The following is a 16,877-nucleotide window of genomic DNA, read 5'->3' on the forward strand; positions in this document are numbered from 1 at the left end:
AAAAAAAAGTCTGTTGGTGATTGATATTGGTGATACATGTTATTCAGTTCATGCATAGACAGTGTGTACTTGTGTCACCTCCTTGATTTGCAGTGATAAACCCACACATTTTACAAAAATGAATAATCAGAAAAGGAGGAATTGGCCAACAAAAATGAAAGTGCAGCAAAGAAATGAAAAATTATAGAGCTGAAAGTGAAACTCGAATCAAAGGTATATGGCATGACAGAAGAAGTAGCTGACCAACGGACCATGGTAATGTTGACACTGCCCTCATTTGACAGACCCATGCTATGCAGCCAGAGGAACTCAGTCAGGTAAACTTTCTAACATAAATGAGGAAAGTTGTAACATAAAGAATAGATATCCCAGAGGAGGTGATGTCAGCAAAAAGTTCACACCGAAGGAACTCAGAGATATTTCACAATATAGAAAGTGCAAAGGATAAAATGGTGGAAGCCGATCCAAACTTCAAAAGGAGTAGGGCAATTCACCAAAGCCTGAAGAGAGGTTCTCTTAGTATTGTAAGTTATGGGAAGAAGGAGGTAAGTACTATTCAAGCTACCCTTGATAAGTTTTTTACAAAGACATGGAACACTTACTCCTCAATGTTTCTAATGTTTTAAATTACAGTGTACTAAGTAAATATTAGTTTTAATGATTTTTCATTCTCCCTATACACTTATCGTGAAATAGTGAGTTTTCACCATTTTGACAAAAAATTTTAAATGTCACAGAACAATTGGAATTTTCCCCAATGATTGCTTTGCACTGTTTCAGTTGGGAGTCATTTTCAACATCCCACACTGCTATGCACGGTGAGGACAGCCTGTATTTAGTGATAATGAGTAGATCTGGGGCTTGACCTAGATGCTAGTGGCTGCAGTGAAGTGGAGGTGGTCTTGTAGTTGAAGGCTTTTTGGTGCTCCTTTTCAGTAGAAATTCTAGAACCCTCAGCAGCTGTGAGAGATTTGTGTCAGTGACTTGTTTATATAACCAGCCCAACAGCCTGATGCTTGGTGGTATGAGGAGAGAGGTGCCAGGAAGATCCCGCAGTCCCAGCCCTTCTCTCTCTTGTTGCCACTGTACCCTAAAATGCTGCCATTAGAGATTTAGTCCCTAATGCCCCTCTTGAATCATTAAATAATATATTCCCGCAATGGCAATTATGCAAGGTGATGGATGTATGAACTAACCTTATTGTGGTGGTCCTTTGCAATATATATGTACATCCAATACAAAGAAAAGTATCAGGAAAGAGTGATACAGCAAGTAAGCACACTATGAAACTGCAGGAAGAAAGGGGCATTGAGGTTCCAGAAAGGGCATCTTTTTAGAAAAAGTAGAAATAAATTTGGCAATATGTAACAAAAGCCTTAAAGAGTGTGTTCCCCTCGCTCACACCATACACAAAAATAAACTCAAAATGGCTTAAAGACTTAAATATAAGACATGACACCATAAAACTCCTAGAAGAGAACATAGGCTAAACATTCTCTGACGTAAATTGTAGCAATGTTTTCTTAGGTCAGTCTTCCAAGGCAATAGAAGTAAAAGCAAAAATAAACAAATGGGACCTAATCAAACATAAGCTTTTGCACAGCAAAGGAAACCATAAACAAAAATGAAAAGACAACCTACAGACTGGGAGAAAATATTTGCAAATGATGCAACCGACAAGGGCTTAATTTCCAAAATATAAAAGCAGCTCAAACAACCCAATCAAAAAATGGGCAGAAGACCTAAATAGACATTTCTCCAAAGAAGACATACAGATGGCCAAGAGGCACATGAAAAGATACTCAACATGGCAAATTATTAGAGAAATGAAAATCAAAGCTACAATGAGGGGACTTCCCTGGCGGTCCAGTGGTTAAGACTCCGTGCTCCCAATGCAGGGGGCCCGGGTTTGATCCCTGATCAGGGAACCAGATCCCACATGCATGCTGCAACTAAGAGTCTGCGTGCCACAACTAAGAGCCCGCATGCTGCAACGAAGATCCCGCATGCAGCAACGAAGATCCCACGGGCCTCAACTAAGAATCCAGCACAGCCAAGTAAGTAAATAAATAAATATTAAAAAAAAAAAAAAAAAAACTACAGTGAGGTACCACCTCACACCAGTCAGAAGGGCCATCATCAAAAAGTCCACAGGGCTTCCCTGGTGGCGCAGTGGTTGCGCGTCCGCCTGCCGATGCAGGGGAACCGGGTTCGCGCCCCGGTCTGGGAAGATCCCACATGCCGCGGAGCGGCTGGGCCCGTGAGCCATGGCCGCTGAGCCCGCGCGTCCGGAGCCTGTGCTCCGCAACGGGAGAGGCCACGACAGAGGGAGGCCCGCATACCACAAAAAAAAAAAAAAAAAAAAAAAGTCCACAGATAATAAGTGCTGGAGAGAATGTGGAGAAAAGGGAACCCTCCTACGCTGTTGGTGGGAATGTAAATTGGTACAGCCACTATGGAGAACAGTATGGAGGTTCCTTAAAAAACTACAAATAGAACTACCATATGATCCAGCAGTCCCACTCCTAAGCATATATCTGGAAAAGAAGAAAACTCTAATTTGATAAGATACATGCATCCCAATGTTCATTGCAGCACTATTTACAATAACCAAGGCAAGGAATCAACCTGTGTCCATCGACAGATGAATGGATAAAGAAGATGTGGTGCATATATACAGTGGAATATTACTCAGCCATAAAAGAGAATGAAATAATGCCATTTGCAGCAACATGGATGGTCCTAGAGTTTATCACACTGAGTGAAGTAAGTCGGACAGAGAAAGACAAATATCATATGATATCACTTATATGTGGAATCTAAAAAAATGATACAAATGAACTTATTTCCAAAAGAGAAATAGACTCACAGACATAGAAAACAAACTATGGTTACCACAGGGGAAGGAGGGGAGGGATGAATTAGGAGCTTGGCATTAACAGATACATACTACTGTATATAAAATAGATAAATAACAAGGATTTACTATATACCACAGGGAACTATGTTCAGTATCTTTTAATAACCTATAATGGAAAAGAATCTGAAAAAGAATGTGTGTGTATATATATATATATATGTATAACTGAATCATTTTGCTCTACACCTGAAACTAACACAACATTGTAAATCAATTATACTTCAATAAAAAAAATTTTTTTAATGTGTTTCCCTTTGACCCAGTGACTCCATTTCTAACTCCAATTCTAAGAGGGTCTATCTGAAGGGAAGTAGACTAAAATTTATGCACAGTATTGTTTATCATGTTATCTTTTATTTCAAAAATGTTAGAAATAACAGTGGGGGAATGTTTAAATAAATGTATGATACATGCAAACGATGCAATATTTTATGTCCTTAAAAATATATTTATAAAGATTGGGAATTTTCTTTGGGTTATCATGAAAATATCAGGGGAAGAGTTTGTGAAATAATATAAACTGAGAAAATAAGAACACAGTGTTGTGTTTACTGTGTTATCACATTAAAAGTATATAGAAAAAAACTGGAGGAAAAAAATGCCAAAATGTTATTATGGTTACTTCTGGGTGTGTGGATTGCAGGAAATTAAAATGTACAAAAGAAGTGTATGTGAATTATTAAAAAAAATAATAATCCACGATAATACAGCCTCTGGAGCCAGACTGCAGACAGGCCACACGGAGCTTGAGTAAATTCCCTAGCCTCTCTGTGCCTCTGTTACCTCATCTCTAAAATATGGATAATAGTAGTATTAACCTCCTGGCATTATTATGGAGATTAAATGAGTTAATACTTACCAAACATTTATGTATCTAGTATATAGTAAAGTGTTCAATAAATGTTAGCTATTAATAGTATTATTGACATTTATACAGTTACAATGAAAGTTTATTTTTTAGTCATTTTCTACACTTCCACTCCTCAAGAATAATCACTGTTAACAGTTTGTTTGATAGGGATCCATCCAGTCCTTTTTTCTGCAAACACACACACACACACACACACACACCCCAGTCATTGTTTCTGATCGTACAAATACACACCCACATGCACACATATGTGTGACACACATATGTATGTATGTACACACAGACCTATAAATATACATACATATATATATACGCATTTATATACTTATGTATATATGTGTGTTTTTATAAACACAAATATTTTAAACAGAAGTGGGATCATACAATGAATACTATTAAACAACTTGCTCTATTCTAACTCAGTGATATACCAGTATATTGTGGGTATGTACACACAGACCTATAAATATACATACATATATATACGCATTTATATACTTATGTATATATGTGTGTTTTTATAAACACAAATATTTTAAACAGAAGTGGGATCATACAATGAATACTATTAAACAACTTGCTCTATTCTAACTCAGTGATATACCAGTATATTGTGGACATCCTTGTATGTCAGTAATGCCGATCTACTAATTTTTTGTAATGGCAGCATTAGTATTCCGGAGTTTGTGCCATATTTTATTTTACCAATTCCTTACTAATGAATATTTAGCTTCGTCTCAAATTTCTCACCATTACAAATAATATTGCAATGATTCTGACCTTATACATACATTTTTACACTTATATGAGTATTTTTGTAGGACAGATTCCTAGAAGTGAAATGTTTGACTCAAAGTTATATGCCTTGAGGATATTGATGGATATTTCTGATTTCCCTTCCAAAAAAGTTGTACTAGTTTATCAATATATAAGAATGCCCTTTTCCCCAGAGCTTCATCCACTCTGAATATTATCAGTCTTTAAAAATTTTCTTACCTATTCGGCAATATGGTACCTCATTAGGGTTATAATTTGCATTTCTCTGATCACTGTTGAGGTTGGGCATCTTTTCATATGTATATAGGTCATTTGCATTTCCTCACCAGTGAATTGCTTGCTCAAGTTCTTTTCTGTGAGTTATTTCTTTTTTATTTATACTTCTCCGTATTTAAAAAGAAAGATAAATATTTTGTATTCTTTATGTAACCTTGTGATCCGTTCTTTATCAACCATAGTAGGAGAGGAAAGCATTTACTCAATCCAAAAGAAGGGAAAATTTAAATATATATATTTTGTTATGAGTTTCTTTGTGGGGGGAAGGGGACCAGGAAGCAAACTGAATTGTTTAATTCTGCTTTATCTCAACTTAGTATTAAAATGGTCCTCCTTTCATTCCCTGGGCCTCCACAATTGGAAGATGCCATTTGATGCATTCACATTCACCATGGACCTCTTACACATTTGTCTGAGTCACTGAAGTTTAAACTTCTAAACTTTAACTCAATAGTTCTCAGTTCTATAGTTTTTAAAAAAGCCGTCTTTGAGGTCGATCCGGAAGGAAGTGGAGGACCGCAGTTATTTGATATATTCAGGCCCATTCTAACAACCCATTCTAACCGTTTAGGCAGAGGCCGATGCATTTTTTTTTTTCTTTCAGAATTCTTTCAGAATGACCTCATAATTGAACAGCCCCTGTAGGCTCAGCGTTGAAGAAGAATGAGTTTTTGAACGGTGAGGAGGACATGTTTTTAAACAGAGGCAAACAGTGCTGATTATTTACACTGCTGCTATCAAGGAGATCTGAGCAAGAATGGCTAGAAATGCTCCTGTGATCGGAGCTGAGTTGTCCAAGGGAAAGAGACATGGGTTGGGGGGACCACCCTGTCCTTAGTTATCACCAGTAACATCGGTTTAAGGACATTTCTGTAGTCAGACATAGTAAGTATTAACTTCAGTAAATCTGGTACCTCCTAGACCCTTTTCACTTACATATTGCGTGAAAAGACCTCCAGGTGCTTTCTGACATTTTGATTCAGTGTCTTAACTCTCAAATTCAGCTTGAGCATTGTGTGTAATTTTGGATCCTTCAGCGGGCATTTACCTTGACCATAATTAGTATCAAGGGAGTGTTATTTCAGGAAATAAGTTTGGACTACTAGAATCTCACACCTTAAAGGGCGTCAAATAGAATCCCACCTGAGCCTTGAATATCCCTTCCAGGCCTCCCCCCGCCCCTCCAAGTGGGGAGGTAGCCTCAGCTCGCTTCAGATCTCTCCAGTGACATGGTGATGACTGTTCTATGAAATAGCCCAATCCATCTGGAAATAGTTCTGACAGATTTAAAGTTCTTTTTACTGAACAGAAATTTTTCAGTAGATTCAACCCACTGATCCAATGGGAGTCCAGTGGTGCCTTCCAGAACACATTTACTCTCTCTTATGCACCACAGGCCTGTAAGTATTTGAAGATGGCCTGTTCCTTTTCTGAAGCTCCACCCCACTCCTCCTCCCCTACCATTCGGTCTGAATGTTCCCAGCTTTTGTGACTTTTCTCATAAGGAGCCCCCGGCTTCTTCTCTAGCCTAATCTCTTGCTCCTCACCTGTGCCACATGGCTTCCTTCTGTTCCTCAGACATGCACAGCGTATTCTTGTCTCAAGGACTTTACACTTTTTCTTCCTGCTACCAGAGATGCTCTTCCCTCAGAGAGCAGCAAGGTTTGTTTACTTACTTCATTTTGCTTAAATATCAGCTCCTCAGAGAGGCCTTCCCTGCCCATCATCTCAAAAAGAACCCCCCTTCCCATCTCCATCAGGATCTTTTTACCCTGAAAGATGATTAGCTGTCTGTTTATAAGTCTGTCTATCTCCCCAGATAAATGTAAGCATCATGAGGGCAGGGACTGGGCATGTTTTATCTAGCGCTTAGCATAGAGTTGTTGATTGACTCAATAGGATATGGTTTTATCCCTTTCACCATCCTGCTCACTCTCTGCAGTTTGTCAGTATCTCCATCAAAGTGCAGTAGACAGAACTGACGGTAGAAATCGAGCTATGAGCCGGCCAAGGCAGAATAAAGCAGAGCCACCACATTATTCAATCAGTGAGTATATACCATGCAGCAGGCATCACACTAGATCATGGATGTGTGACAGTGAACAAGCTCAACGGGGTCCCTGCCTCCGGAGAACTCAGTGTCTAGTATCTTAAAGATGTCCTTCTAGTATGATGAAGTCTCAAGGTCACATTTGCTCTTCTGGTGGCCACATCACGCTGGAGAATTTACAGTCAACGAAAACTTGAAGCTCCTTATCGTGAGGGCTTTTTTGTGCTCAAATGCAAAATCGTGTACTCTATTAAATCCAAGACAGACCTCCATGGCACACCACCAGCACGTTACTTCCAGCTCAGTACCCAAGCGACAGTACCTACAGATGCCTCGATTCTGTCCAGCTTTTCTGCCTACTATGTTTCCAGTTTTACCAGTCTGGAAACCCTGCCAAAGAAGGAGTTAAGGTGAGTCAGATATGCCTTGTCCCTAGCGAACCTATTTTGGTCCCAATGATCATTTATGACCCTGGCAACCACTACAGATTCTATTAGGTGCGCCTAAGCCATCCATTTAATGTTCCATTTTTGTAGCTTTATCCGATATCAACATCATGCTCATAAATCTGTAATGTCCAGAATCATCTAACCTTTTGCCGCTTTTGAAAATCAAAATAAGTATTTATTTCTTTGATTTCAGGTCCTCTCCTGTTTTCTCGGATTCCTCAAACTCTGGCATGATAGCATGATAGCATTCTGTGTGTGCGTGTGTGTGTGTTTTCTTTTTCATCTAAGCTCTCTCCTTTGGGGACACAGTCACCCGAGTAAGGACGTTCAAACTCATTTATATATCTCCTCCGTGTTCTCTTACACTCTCATCTCAATTTTGGTCTTTCGCTGACTCTCACTAAAGTTCTTTTCTAACCTTTTCAGTCTGAAGCTCATTGCCTTTTTCAGAGAAGACAACAGATTTGGAGTTCTGCCATTCTTGAATTCCATCAACATTACTCCTTCAGTCCCAAGCAGCATACCTCTCCCCTGACTTTGTTCTTGCTCAGAACATAATGAAGCCCCATGCTGTTCCTTAAAGATGCTAAGCATATCCTCAAATCAGGGCCTTTGCATTTCCTGAACCCTCAGCCAGGAATGCTCTTTACCCAGATATTTGCAGGACTTGCCCCTCACTTCATTTAGATCTCTTGCCAATTGTCTTCTCATTAGAGAAGTCATCCCTAGTACCGTGGGTGAAACAGCACACACATATACCTATAACCACCCCTGTGATCACTCTCTGCCCCTTACCCTGCTCTATTTTTCTTCTTAGCAATTATCACCATCTGATACATTTCTTTGGTTACCGTTTGTCTAGTCCCACTAGAAAATAAGTTGCACGAGGACAAGAATTTTTGTTTTTGTTTATTGCTACAACAGTGCTTGTCACATAGTAGATGCGCAATAAATGTGTTAAAAATCAATGATGCCTACATACTTAGCACGTTGTCTCGTGAGACCTACATATAATTTTTCCACCCTGAAGATGACTCTGAAGGTCCTAACAATAAATAATACTGCCATGAGAATAATGATTGGAAAGTGACTGGAAAATAAAACTTAGATCCTGGAATTTTTATGACTTGACCCATGTGATGTGCAAAGCCAGCCTGAAGGTCTAATGGAGGACAACACATGTGAGATCACAGTACTCACTGGAATTTACTGGGACCAGCGTAAAGCCTGGAGGCAGAAAGGGCTGCCCTATCACAAAGGAGCATATCTGCTAGGAGAGGGGGTGAAGTCATACTGTATACTAAATTGACATTCACTTAGATATATAGGTGTTGATATGGAAAGAAGTCCATGACATTATGTTAAGTGAAAAAGGCAAGAAATGCAACAACATGTACGTTATGGTTCTATTTATATGCTGTTGGAGGAGGTGGGGAGAGATGTCTAGGGTGTAGAGGGATATATTAAAATATTAATATTGTTATCTCTGAATGGTGTCATTTTATTTTAGATTTTTTGAAAGGTCTTTTTTTGTGTCTGGTTTTTTAAACTTTATTTTATTGAAGTATAGTTGATTTACAATGTTGTGTTCATTTCTGCTGTACAGCAAAGTGAATCAGATATATATATATATATATATATATATATATTCTTTTTCATATTCTTTTCCATTATGGTTTATCACAGGATATTGAATATAGTTCCCTGTGCTGTACAGTAGGACCTTGTTATTTATCCATCCTATATATAATAGTTTGCACCTGCTAACCCCAAACTCCCAATCCATCCCTCCCCCAACCCCCTCTCCCTTGGCAACCACAAGTTTGTTCTCTATATTTGTAAGTTCCTTTCTGTTTCATAGATATGTTCATTTTTGTCATATTTTAGATTCCACATATAAGTGATATCATATGGTATTTGTCTTTCTCTTTCTGGCTTAGTTCACTTAGTATGATAATCTCTAGGTCCATCCATGTTGCTGCAAATGGTGTTATTGCATTCTTTTTTATGGCTGAGTAGTATTTCATTGTGTGTGTGCGTGTGCGTGTGTGTGTGTGTGTGTGTGTGTGTGTGTGTATACCACATCTTCTTTATCCATTTATCTGTTGATGGACATTTAGGTTTGTTTCCATGTCTTGGGTATTGTAATTAGTGCTGCTATGAACTGTTTCTGAATGGTTTGATTTTCCTTTAAAACAATGGGTGTGGATCATTTCCGTAAAATAACAGAGTTCTCTTTGAAAGGGTCCACAGGGGTCTGGGGAAGGCGGTTGCCTCTGGACAGTAACTGGAGAACCGGTAAAGCAGGAAGGATAGTCAGTTTTCACTCAATTTGTGTTTAGACTAGTTGATTTTATACCATGTGCATGTTACTATTTTTTTAAGAATGCATGGACTTGCAAATCTTTGAATCTGATAGTAGATATTATAGGTATTCTATGGGGGATGTTATAGCTCACCTGACCAGGGAGCAGCTGAAAAGTTATTAAAATTGTGCTGACAGTTTCCTAGAGAAAACAACTAGAGGGACTGTGGCTTTATGCCTAATTCTGACCAACAGGGGGAATCATTTGGGAGGTAGAAGTGATAAAAACCTAAAGAGGGAGTGAGCAAAAACCCACGGTCTTTGACCTCCAGAAGGGGGAAGGCTGAGCAAAGTCTGACGTCCCAGTCCATAGCACGAGACACTGCAGGAGAAGACAGTTCAGGAAGGCTGGGACAAGGATGGCAGCAAGGGGGCCATTTTAGGAGGTTACTCCAGTAATAAAGGTAAAGAGATGTTAGTGGCTTAGACTGAAGGGTCAGTGATGGGGCTGCGGAGACACGGTTATATTCTGGATGTATGTTGAAGGAAGAGTTGATAAGATTCTGATGGGGTAGACAAAAGATGCTAGAAAAAAGAGAAAAGTCAAGGGTAACTCGAAGATGTTTGGTCTGAGCAAGTAGATGAATGGCGCTCCCATCTATGGAGATGGTGACCGTTGAGGGACGGTCACGTCTTGGAGGGTGGGGTTCATCATTAAGTTGTGGACATACTGGGCTGAAGATAGCTATTCGATATTCAAGTGGAGATGTTCGGTTGGAGGTATATATGTGAGTGTGGAATTTAGGGAATGGTCGTGGTTAGAGATTAGGTTTAGGAGTTCTCAACATATTGATGGCATTTAAATCCAGGGGACTGGAAGAACAAGTGAATACGGCTGTTAGTTAGGCTTTTCTTCCACCACCACCCCCCTTCCCTGTCCCCTGCCTCCCTCCCGTCTGCTTCCCCTTGCGCCTGGACCACAGGCCTAACTCATCGCTTGGATGTATCTCATACACCTTTTCAGTATGCTCTGCTCGGAGACCTCTGGCCTAGAGAACACAGTGTCTCTACTCCTTTGACCTTCATATGACAAAAAACAAAAAAGGTGTAGTAGGCATGGAGAGCAGGTATTGAATACAGGCAGAGTAAGCAGCCACTTCCAAGGGATGAACTCTGGGGTCCTGAGAAAATCTCTTACCCACGATACACAGTAGCTCCCTGAGCTGCTGGCAGAATCCCCCAATCATTCCTTTAGTTCAGCTGGGAGTGGGGAACTCGTTGCTGTTGCTGCAGGCCACCTCACGGAAGAGCACCTTAGAGCCACGAAACTGTTCAACTAACCCACTCTTTAAATTGAGGGAACTTCAATGAATAACCACAGAAGATATTAACATTATGCTTCATTAGCTTCTGATAGCTAGTTTTAGAGGGGAAGGAGGCAAGAGGGTGAGAGAAGCAATACCTTCCCACACAAACACTGTGCCAGGCCCTGTACACGCATTAGCTCAATAATGAACCCTCCCACAATTCTAGGAGGTAGCAATCATTGGACCCAGTTTACAGGTGAAGAATGTGAGGTGCAAAGGGTTTGTCACTTGCTCAGATTCATATCTCTAGTTAGCAAGTGGTATAGCCAGTTAATCCCACCTGGAGCCCACCTAGACTCCCCAACCCCCGTGACTCTGCATCTGTCCGCTGCCCTAACAAGGTCGAGGGGAGAGTGTTAATCAGAGGCCACGTCCTGGGGCTCTGGGATTCACAGTATTTATTACCTGTTACCCACCTCTTTGAAATGTTGAGTAGCCGTTGTTCCCAGCTTGTCGAATGCTTTCATCCTTAAACCTTAAAAGGTTTTTTTTTTCTTTTTTCTAAATAGGGAAACCACCGTTTCACACCAAGCAGCAAACTATTTTCTGCCCTTAGGCCAAGTAAGCAGAGTTATCCTGGGTTTAGGTAAGGCGCAGCCGTGGGCCCCTTCAGACCCTCATGCTCCCCATGGTAAGGGTTTGGATTCCTGTTAAAATGCAGCTGCCCCTAACACCGATGCTGTCAGATGTTTGCAAGCTTAGGGTATGTGAGTTTCTGACCTTTGCAAGGAGAGGTATATAGGGGGTAAAGTCATATTTGTACCAGAGACCACAGGAACCTTGGAAGCAGGCCGGCCCAACCAGGAGCGTCTGCTCCTTCACATGTGCACAGCCGCGCTACCAGGTGGGTCTAAGGCAGTTTACACAGAGGAGGGGACTTCAGTTTAGCCACAGGGGGCCAGTGCCGCGTCTTACAGATTGTGTGCCTGTTTGGCTGGTGGTTGGGCCTCAGGGAGTCCGGAGCAGGATCTCTGTCCTGATGGGTAAAGCGGAACTGCTCCTTCTGGGGTTTGTTGGGCAGGAAGTTGCTTTCTAGATACAAGGAGAAGAGTCTAAAGTCTTGATGGCGTTCTTTTCTTTTGAAGTTGTTAGAATGAAACAGTGTGTCATATTCCTTCCTTCCTTCCTCTGCCAAGACAGCTCGCCTGATATTCTCAGTTGCAATTGATTTCCCCTCCCCGTACTCCTGTAGACCTCTGCTTGTACTTCTATGCCAGTGTTTCCAAGCATCATCCTTATTAGCATTATTTATGAGCACGTCTGCCTCCTCTTCCAGATCATGAGCTCCTGGAGGGCAGAAACTGCAGTTTATTCATCTCTATCCCCCCGGGGACTGCGTGCAGGGCCCCGCACATCGTAAGCACTCAATAACTGCTGGTTGAATTGAATTATTACTCTCCGCCGCTGTTGTTGTGATTGGCATTTATTCATTTACTCCATTTGCCCCTTAAGAATCTCCTGCCAAGACTCAAAAGTAGAGACGCACAAGTACAAAGAGACACATTTTTAACAGTTGATGGTTCGGGGCTGTTTTATTTTAAATCGGCCCAAATGAAAAGCAGTGTTTTCTTCGGTCTTGCCAGCCAGCCAGAAAAGGTTATCAGCAGATTAAGAGGAGTGTTCTCAAACAGCATCAAGTGTCTTTCAGTGTGCGCAGTGGGTGGAGAGCTTTGCGTGGCCTCGAAAGCCGGCTGGAAGGCTACTTGGATTCATTCTGACGTATGTCATATTTTCGAGAGAGGTGTTGAAAGCCGAGTCAAACAAACAGCCAGTCAAAGTGCCGCTCAGTGCGCTGGAATGGGCGTTACATGAAAGCGTGAGTGAGCACCTCTCTGAACAAGGCTGCCCCCAGGTCTTCCCCGGGAGCTACTTGAAAAGCTGAGAAGTGTACGGGAGTTCTCATCACTTAAGGACATTCCCTCCATTCCACACGGGGCAGCGGGCCTCCCGGACACTTTGTACCGACTACATTCTAGCTGTCAGGTTGACTTTATCTTCAACCCGTTGATGGTACCAGTGGAAAACAGCCCATCTTTATAGACTGACACATTTAGGAACTCCGTGGCATATAAAGTCCAGATTCCTCCTGCTGTGACGAGAGAAACGGACACGAAGAGAGAAGATCTAGTATCTGCAGCGCCAGAGGCAAAGGCGCAGGCAGGCAGGCAGGCAAGAGTGAGTATTTACAGCGCACCCATTATGTGCCTGGTCCTGGGCTACAGGTAACGAAACAGATGTGGTGCCAGCCCTTGTGGCGTTTATAGCTCGGTGGAGGGGGAGGGGGACTCAGAGGAAGTGGAGAGGGGTGGGGGAGGGGCGGGACAGACATTAAAGAAGTAATTACATATCTCCTGAACTAAGTACGCATTAAATAAGAGCACTGATGGAGATGCTAAGAGAGCGTGTAAGGGAAAGTCAGACCCAGCCTGAAAGGTCAGGGCAGGATTTTCTGAGGGAATACCTTTTAAACAGAGATCCGAAGGGTGAGTAGGAATTAACCAAGTGAGGTACATGTGTCCACGCTGGAGGGGCTAGTGTTTAGGGAAAGGGGACAGCATTTTCCATAGCACTGCAGTAGACTAGATGTGACGCATCTGAGGATCCGACAGAAGGCCGATATGCTCACGGCGTGGGGAAAGGCAGGGTGTCGGGAGTGGTAAGAGATGAGTTTGGAGAAGCGAGCAGCAGCTGGGTTGTGCGGGGCCTCACATCTGGTCCTTTTTTCATCGGGGGTGTTGGGGGAGGAGGAACTAAGAAATAGCTTTCAAAGACTATTCAGCAATGAAAAGAAATGGACTACTAATATATATGCAACAACCTTAAAATACTATACTAAGAGAAGAAAAGCAGTCAGAAAAGACCACATGTTTTATGATTCCTTTCACGTGAAATGTTTAGAAACAGCAAATCCATAGACAAATAAAAGCAGATTAGTGATTGCCTGGGAGTGGGAATAGGAAATGACAAAAAATGGGCATAAGAGATATTTGGGGGTGATAGAACGTTCTCGAATTGTGGTGGTGATTGTACAACTCTGTCAATGTATTAATGATCATTGACATATACACTTAAAAATAAACTAATTGAAAGTTTAAAAATAAAAAAAGAAATAAGCCTTCTCCTCTCCCACGGAGGAATATGAGACACATTACAGAGAACCTTTTCCCCCATTCAGCCTAACCCTTCCCCCACGCCCCCCTCCAGGGCTCTGCCGCTCTCAGACTCGTAGTCTCTATGGGCAAGAGCGGATATCTGTTCATTTACTTGGTGCCCTTAGCTCCATGTGGACAGTGGGCACAAGCAGATCACATCTGCAGAGCTATGAATTGGGCACACAGTGGGGTGGTTAGTTATGCCAGGGATGGCTGTCATCTTTGTAGATAGGAGAACAGAAGTGTCCATGACCAGCCATTGGAAGAGAGTTATTAGAGCCCAGTGAACATCTCTGCTTTCCAGAAGCCACACTCTCACGTTGGTGCCTGGCCAGAGAGGCAAGGGAAGCAGGGCCATGATAAGAATTAGGAGCTAACTGCTCATCCAGATGTTACGGGGGCAGTGCCATCATTTACAAGCCTCCGTGGTCCCTCGGCCACTTCCGAGGACAGCCTCCATCTGTTAAGTCTCAGCAGCTTTCATGGTAATAGTCACCTAATTGAGGAATTGAGAGTGAAATCAGGGGGAAATCTGTGGCTCATTCACTCGAATAGTGCCTTTCCTGTACCTCGGATGAGAGACAAAAGATCATAACTGATTTCCTACTCTTCCCAAGGGAACAGTTTATAATAGTTTAAAGCAATCAAGCAACAGAGTGAATTGGCTTTCTGACCCAACAGTCCTTGGGGAGAGTACTGTGAAAGGCCACTAAGTTGTTATATTTGTATAATTAAATCTAACGTTTTGATCAGTTTGATGAGGACAGTGTTGTCTGTTGCCTTTGAGATCTGTAGAGCAACTCTCTTCTCCGGCTGTGCTGACTCTCCAGCCGATGTTCGTGACTAAGGCCAGGGTTTGCCCATATCTTGCTTTCTCGCCAACATAATTTTCTATGGAAATCATCGAAAAACAAGAATGGGATTGAAGGAAGTGATAAGAATGAATGCCAAGGTGAATAACTTCAAATGAATGGGTTTCTGAATCGTGGGCACTCGATGTCACCAACCGGCTACTTTGCGGGGGGGGGGACCTCCCTTATGCCTTTTGATGGAATCCATATTGACTTGACGAAACAGACCCTCTACTCCCCTAATTTCTCTTTGCTAAAGTTAGCAGTGAACGCCACAAAAAAAGGGTACAGTTGGACAAGACCACTGTCTGTTGCTGGTGAAAGCTTGCACAGAGTCTCCGGTCTGTCACTGAGGTGCTGTCTGTGGACCTTTGGTTTGACTGACTTGACTTCTAGGTGCTGTGCGCCCTCTCCTTCCACCCCTGTCCACCTCTACGCTCCATTCCGTTAAGAACAGAACTACACCTTTTGTATTTACTGGCTCCTCCTCCTTCTTGTCTTCCTTCGGACCATCAGGAGGATCCAAGGGAAGAGAGATTCCTTATCATTCCCTGCATAGAATACCAAAAATTGAGTCAGAATTTGGTAGAAGATAAATCAGTTCCTGGTAGGATGACCCTGGGGAAGTTGCTTGATCCCTGTAAGCCTTCCTTTCTTCATTTGTAAAATTGAAAAAATAGAACCAACCTCACAGGATTGTCATGAGACTAAAAGTAGTTTGAAACCTGTAAAGTGCTTAAAACACCGCCTATATCACAGTAATTGTTCATTCTCTATTCAAGCAGCCACTGAATTAAATACCTAGTATGTATAGGTGCTGCTTCAGGACACACGGTATATTACATGAGGTTTATATGAGTGTATGAAATGCAACATGATATCGTGGAAAGAACATGAACTTGTAATCAGAAATCTGGGTTCCAGTCACCACTCTGCCTTTTACGTGCTGCGTGACCTCAGGTAGGTTACATGAACTCTCTGATCCTGTTTCTTCACCTGCAGCATGTAATTGATGACATCTTATATGGTTCTGCTGGTAATTAAGTGAGGTAACGCACATGAGAGCCTCTCACATCTCCTGGGGGCATGCCTGTAGACTAATACGTAAGGGATGAATAAATGTGAGACTCATTTTTCCTTCTTCATTAGGCATAAGCCCTGAACCTCAATCCACCTTCAGTCTAGTTTGGGAAGTAACTCTAACATTCTAGATATTTTGAAGATTGCTGAACTATTCAAGAATATTCTGTGTTAATGCCTTATTATTAAGATGTCATATTTTAGAGATCTCAAAAGTCTTACATTGAATCCAGAACAACAAATTGTAAATTTTGGAAAAAGTTCATCCAGTTCTGCCCCTCAGAAGATGTGTGGCCTTGGGCAAGTCACTTCACCCCTTTCTCCATCTGTAAGATGGAAATAATTCTAGAATTTACCTCATTGGGTGGCTGGGAGGATTCAGTGAAATAAAGTAGGGAATGTGCTTCACCCGTTGTCTTTTACATATAGGTGCTCGATAAATGACAACTAGTATTAATATTCAGAAAAGAAAATCAGAAGAAAATATTAAGTGCTTGTCTTTTCTAGCTGTTTGGCTGTCATTATCTAATATTAGATCCCCTTACGTTTGGAAGGAAAATTCGACTATTTTGAAGCATATTACTAAACTTTGGGACCTGACATTGGAAAAAAACATCCAAGTCCTCCTATCAAATGCACCGTCATATCCAAGGCAAAGACAGATTCAGAGCTCCTGTGCCTGCAATCATGATGTCCTTGTATCGAACTCACAAAGTTCCCTGCTGCCCAGTTTACAGGTGGAGACACTGAGGCACAAGAATGCTACTGAGAAGAAACGG

The sequence above is a fragment of the Physeter macrocephalus genome, chromosome 21, assembly GCF_002837175.3.
Source record: "Physeter macrocephalus isolate SW-GA chromosome 21, ASM283717v5, whole genome shotgun sequence".
Taxonomy (NCBI): domain Eukaryota; kingdom Metazoa; phylum Chordata; class Mammalia; order Artiodactyla; family Physeteridae; genus Physeter; species Physeter macrocephalus.